The sequence below is a fragment of the Zalophus californianus genome, chromosome X (genome assembly GCF_009762305.2).
Source record: "Zalophus californianus isolate mZalCal1 chromosome X, mZalCal1.pri.v2, whole genome shotgun sequence".
Classification (NCBI taxonomy): Eukaryota; Metazoa; Chordata; class Mammalia; order Carnivora; family Otariidae; genus Zalophus; species Zalophus californianus.
The window spans coordinates 5,245,036-5,251,869 of NC_045612.1; positions in this window are offsets into that span (position 1 = coordinate 5,245,036).

Below are 6,834 nucleotides of genomic sequence, written 5' to 3' on the forward strand. Positions count from 1 at the left end.
GCTGCCCCCTTTGGCTCCGCCCAGTATCTCTTTTGGCCGGAGGTATAGTCCATCGTGGTTGAGCCTGCTGTCAGCCCAGCCCCCTCCCGCCCCAGTGCACTCGGTGTCCCCTTACCTTGCCCGGGCAGTCTCTCCCGGGAGACTTGAGACATGAGAACTTGAAGCCGAGAGGGTTGTCACTAGTCGGTGCCCTCAGGTCGCCTACAATGTTGCCGTGATGGGTGAGAGTCCCCACTGCTCTTGGCACCTGCTTCCCATGTGCTCCTGAAGCTCCTGCTGGTATCCTGTCCACCTACCTACCCGGGAGGGCAGATGCTGCTTTCCTCTCGAGTGTTTGCTGAAGTCCAGGCAGTCTGAGGTGGTGGAGAGCCCATCCTCAAGGGCTTCGCTTGGGGGCTGTTATTCCATGTCCCACCCAGGATCGCTGGCAGCCACTGGTGGGGATCTCTGGATTCCAGACAACGGTCCTAGGCCTCTGATGGGGGTGATTCCAGGCTGGAGAAAACAAATGTGGCTTGGGTTGGCTCTGGGGGAGATGTCTGGGAAACCACCTGCAGGTGCACGCAGGGGGCGGTGTGGCACAGCCCAGGCGGAAGGAGCGGAGCCCCGCCGGCGGTGGGGAACAAAGGCTTGCTGTCCAGTGTATTTGGCACCTGCAAGGAAGCCAGACTTAGGACTTGGGCAGAGAGAGGAGCAGCTTTTGTGTTTTCCTGTCTGTAAAAGTCAGGGACTGTGATTTATGCGGGTAAGACGGTTTAGAGCCGGACTGAGGCTGACATTTACAAAACCCTTGCCCTAATTTATCGTCGTTTCGGGTGTGCTTTGGAAAGAACCTTTGTAGGTGATTTATATTCAAAACTCATTATTTACTTAACAGGTTTTATGAATTCATCTCTTCCACACTATTGAAAAAGGTATCCTTGTATTTGTGTTAAGTGCAGCATGAGTTATTGTATGAATAAATCATATTAAATTTGCCATTATCATTGTGTGTGCAGTTCGTGCTGCTGTTTTGGGACTGCTTGATGCTGCCTGAAAATACGTGAAGCCGGTTAACAGACCTCCCTCCTGACGTGCAGTTTCGCCCCCTTACAGTAGCCGACCTGCTCCCGCCCGTGGGAGGCCAGGCCAGGCACGGGGGGCGGGGGTGGGCGTCTTGTTCCGAAGGAGCCGAGTTATTGGTGGCAGCTTATTTCTCTCAGCTTGCCCTGCAGTTAGAGACTCCCCAGAGAGAAGGAGGAAGGGGGGGTGGTCACCAATCGGGTGGGCCTCTATTTAGGGAAACTGTTTAAAGGAAGGCTGACTTGTCTTCTTGAGGGAAAAGGGTGGGTTCGTGGGGTGCCAACTGGAAAAGCGCCCACTTAGTGCCTTTGACTTAAAAGTGCTTTAACAAACCCTGGCTTGTCATTTCCACCTTTCCTTATTGATGGCTTTGAGTGAAGATGGGGAAGGCATGCTTATCATATTTGGGGAAGAAAGTGAGAACACCGGAAGACATCATAAACTTCCAAATGGGCCAGGACAGGCGGGGAGGATTGGGTCGACCTAAGCAGGTGAAGTATGTCCAGTGGATTTATTTGCTCACTTATTCATTGTGATGAGGCAATACACCAAGTTTACTGGTCCGCAGTTTAACAGGCACGCAAGGTAGGCAACAACAAGGCGTTTTCTATTTCATCCCACGCCCGGCCAGCTCTCTGTCCTCAGAGGCAAGCATGGGTTGCCCATTTCTTGTGAACTGGTGAAGTTTGAGAAGGATAAATGTAGGCCTAACAACTGGGCCCCAGGACCAAGGTGCTAAGGAGGGGTGACCCAAGGGAGCAGTGTCACGTGTGCGAACGAACCTTCAACATTTTGGTCAGCGGCTCAGTGTGGGACTTCGTGCAACGTAGGTGCCAGGAGTGAAGGCGATGTCTGGCTCCATCCGGGAATCCGGGAGGAGGGAGGCTGCTCTGCCAGCACCTAGAGAGTTGCGTTTAGCTGAGGACCTGGAGCTGTCGTGGAAATTCGGACCCATGGGAGCCCCAGCGTGTCAGGTGAGGAACAGTTGAAGGAGGAATGTTCAACTTGGAGGAAAGAAGACTTGGGAGTAGGGCGGGGGCTGATGAGGCATGAGGGGCAGAGCATGGCATGGTCTTGAAATCTCTGCAGAACCACCCTAGGCCAGAGAGATCAGACAAGCTCTCACAGCCCCCAGGGGAGAACCAGCACTGAATGCTGCAGGGGTGCGCTTTTGGACAGCGGCTCGTGGTGGGGAGAGCCTGCTCCTACGCCTGGAGAACTCTGTCACCTAAGGCACGTAAGCTTCGCCTGGGCCGGGGGTTCTCTGTGGGGGTGGGGGGCCGTTCCGCCCTCAGGGCACATTCGGCAACTTCCAGACTCATCTTGGGTTGTCATAACTGAGCGGGGGTGGCTATTGGAGTCAAGTAGGGGAGAGGCCAGAAATGACAGCAGGCACGCCCAGGGCAGCCCCCACGACAGAGAGCCGACTGGCCCCATGTGGCCGTAGTGCCAAGGTCCAGAAACCCTGATCCCGACACAGGCAATCGTTTGCCAGAGAACTAACTAAGACCCCTTCTGTCTCTGAGATGTTTATGATTTGGAGAGTACACACTCAATTATTAAAATAACTTGCTGACTACACAAGGTGAGCGGCCCTTTGCATGTAGACTTGAACATCTTTTTTTAAGGATTTTATTTATTCATTTCAGAGGGAGACAGCGTGCCCGCGATAGTGAGTGAGCAGGGGGAGGGCCCGAGGGAGAGGGAGGGAGAGAATCCCCAGCAGACTCTGCATTGAGCACAGAGCCTGACCTGGGGCTCGATCCCACGACCCTGAGATCATGACCTGAGCCGAAACCAAGAGTCTGACACTTAACCGACTGAGCCACTCACTGAGGCGCCCCTTGAAAATCTTTAAAGAGGGCAAGGAGCTTTCAAATCAAGATGAAGAATTTAAAACAACAACAACAACAAAACACTTGTCTAGTAATGGTTGGATTTCTCCTTTCTCCCATCCAGAGAGACTCTCCCGTCTCAGTTTGCTCCCCCTAGAGAAGAGGAGTTCTATATACTAGGTAATTTCTTTTCAAAAATTATATTGGATTCTCCGTTATTGCAAAAGTGTTTTACATATTCATCACAGAAAAATTAGAAAAATGTACAAAAGCAAAGGCAGTAATCCACCCGCACCGTTACTTGGCGTAGCCCTTCCTAAGCAGAATATATTAAACCACTGGACCCTAGTCTACATCCCGTTTGTTTTTCTATTTTACAACCTGTTTTTCATGCTGCATAATTTCTAAGGGCTTTCTCAACTCCAACTTTCTGTGACACCCAAATCTGAAGCCTTTCCTTGTGAGCACGTGACAGTTTCCTGGAAGACAAAAGCAGAAACCACAGCTTCCTTCCTCTTCCCCCTCAGCTAGTAAACATGAATATTTCTACCAAGTTTAAGACTGAGACTCCTGCTTTGCCCAGCCTTGGCCTTCAAAACGCCATGGGGTGTAGACATCCACCTGCAGACCGTGTGGATTTTACCCCTGTGAGTACATCCTGAACTCGTCCAGAACTCATCCTGAACTCTCTGTCTCTACCGGTACCATTTTGTGTCCCCATCCTCTCTCACTGGGACATGCGACCATTTCCAGTTCGCAGGGTTCTTTGAAAAGATGATCTTGGAAAAACGCAAACGTGATGGCATTACTACCCACTGTTTGCATCTCCCCCACCCTCAAATATTTCAATGGCTCCCCACTGAAATGAGGACAAGCAGAAAAACACTTTCACCTGGCCTTGGTTTATGTAGTCCCTCCAGGGTCTGGCCCCTGCCGACTAGCCACAACTCCTTGTCCCAACTCCTACCCTGTCTTCCTGAAGACATCCGCAACAAATATTTGGGGAATGAATGAGTACCTTCTTTATAATGAGTACAGTCCAGAACCCCCCTAAGCCTCTACTGCTCACTCTTCAGCCATTACAAGTTTCGTTTCTCCGCAGAGAACACCACTGTGCAATCATCTGTGTGCCCTTGTGTAAGCATTAACGTTTCTCTGCCAGACGTGGAAATTGTAGAACTGGAAATTCCGGGTCAAAGGTGTGTGTAGAGGACACTTGTCACAATTTCAGCCACCGGGATCATAAATGTCTTCGTCTGCATGGGAAATTGCCCGTGCTATCACTTTGGGTGGGAGGCAGAGTCCACTTGCTACTGTTGAGGTCCAAAATGCTGGGTGCCCGCTTTCCCTGTGGCGCCCTTGTGGTTCGAATGTGGGCATGTGACCTTGACCTAGCTAAGCAGATGCCTTCCTCCCGGAGTGTGTAAAGCGGGAACCGTGGCGACTCCAGCTTTGTGGTGGGATGGTGGCGTGGCACAGCGCCCCAGCTCTGCGGTAATGGCCCTGGTGTCGCCAGTTTTTACGGTGTGATTTCAACTGTGGTCGTGGCGGCTGCCTGGTCACCTGTGTCCCTACCTGGTCCTAAGACTGCAGCCTTCAGACTTCCCTTGGGTTCCCTGGGACTCAATAGCTTAAAAACAAAACAAAACAAAACAAAACAAACCCATCGTCTGCTTTAGGTAACTAGAGTCAGTCAGGCGACTGGGGCTCCCGATTCATGTAGTGTGTGCATTTGGCAATCTGGGAGCTGGGGCCAAATTGGCCTCCAGAGAGGTTGCACAAATTTACACTGCCATCAGTGGGCATCTGGCACCCGGGTTTATACCCCTCCTCTGATACTTCTGTCGCTTTGCAATGACCTCATCCTAGAAGGGGGCGTTCCTTATTAATTTCTCTATGCTGAGCCTCTAACCCAGTGTGTGGCACATTTTAGGCACTCATGTGTTTGCTGAATGGATGAATGAATGAATGGATGAATGAATGAAGCAATGAATGAAGGAAAATAATTCTTTTTAAGAGTTTGACCAGAGGCCTCATAGCTAGAATTACAGACTCAGAGTCGGGAGGCCAACCATGCAGCTCCTCATTCCAGGAGGGGAGCTGAAGCCCAGAGGAGGGAAGCCACTCAGCCAAGAATTCGCACCTAGCCTAGTGGAGCAGACCTCAGACCCAACTTACCAAGTCTACTCTGTGGCTACCTCCCCGTCCGGTTTTCCACGGGCCCCCTTGCAAGGGCTGCTTCCCCGGGCAACATTCCTCTCCGTGGGTGTCCCCACCAAGGAGGGAGATTTCAGCTGAAATGATGTGCAAATGAGCCAGCCGAAAGCTGTGAAAAATTGCCTTTGTGTGTACCTGGAAGGCACCAAGGTGTGTGTGTATGAGTGTGTGGAAGGATCAAGCGCCCGCCTCTCTGTGGTCATATTTTTCATTTCCCTTTATTCTTTGTATTCCTTTCGAATCAAAGGCAGAGAACCCCTTGCTCTGAGCTACATATATGAAAATGAACAAGGTTATGGGAGTCGTGTGTGTTTTCAATAACCGATCAGTAGTGCCTCCCTTTCTCGGAAATGAAGCGAGACCGCTGCTAGTTGGAAGTAAGAAGCAACGGGTACGAGTGGGGGGGTCTTAATTCCACTCCTTTTGCCTTGCCCACATCCCCCTAGCTCTCCATTTGAGTGTAACCAATTGGCAGAATAAGAATCAATTCTGAGCCCAACCGCCTGTCATCTATTTAAAGCATTTTTTTTTTTGACGTTTCCATCACCAAAGCTTGATAGTTAAAACTATTCACAAAGCCCAGTCCGGTTTGAAGAGAACATCTGTGAAATTGGGTCAGCAATGGTACACTGGCAAGCAAGATGAAATATAACCCTGGTGTGGTCGGAGCTTCACAGCAGCAGAGCAGAGCTTTGTCTCCACGTGGCGCACTTGGATTTGTGTCTTTGGGCGGAGATCCTTCCACCCAGCCCGGGCCCCTGGGCGGCCAAGCGACGCCGAGTCTTCCGCAGCCCAGGGGCCAGGCTCCGGTCCCTCGCCGGGTGGTGCCGACAGCGTGCGCTTCCCCGGGTGACCACTGGAGGCCGCTGTGGCACCAAGAACGCGCGGAGGGCGCCCAGCTGGCGGACGGGGCGTGTCCTAGGAGTAATGACTGTCACACTCACACGCCGACTGTTCTCGAATTCTAGTCCAGGATTTAAAAGACACTGTTATGAATTAACGAGAATAAAAGACTCGGCAGATGAAGCGCGGGTCTCGGATCCCCTGGGGTTGTTTTCTAACTGCTTTCTAACTCATTTTCCCCCCTCTGGGAGTGGGTTTCATTTGCATCCCACGAGAGGCAGGCTTTCGGTATGGCGAAAACGTCCTCCAAAAATGACACAAGAGGAAGAAATGTCGCGGCGGCAGCCTGTAGTATCGCGCCCCAAATACTTTGGTGAAACAGAATATTACACTGTTTTCTCCATCACCCGGTATGGGCAGCAGGTACCAGCCACCAAGGGGGCTGCAGGTAAAAATCTAGGACGTGCAATTAGATATGAATTTCAGATGAACAATGAATAATTGCTTTCTATAAGTATGTCCCAGATATCGCATGGGTCATACTTAAAGATTTGTTGTTTATCAGAAATCCCAACTTAACTGGGCGTCTTGGGTTTTGATTGGCCAACTCAACTGGGCGACTTGGGTTTTGATTGGCCAACTCTGGGCACCCGACACGGGAAGGGTGACTCGGGTTGGGTAGCAAAGAGCTGCCCTGAGGGAACTCGGAGACTGGGGTGGCCAGCGCTGAAAGCTGGGCACAATAACCCTAATCCAAGTTGCGCGGTAATAAATGCCACACGTTCAGACAGAGAACGAATAGGCTCTCAGACCTGCCTCGTGGTTAGAGGTCTCCGAGGAAGGGATTTGCTCACTTAGGAGCAGCAACTGGGAGTAA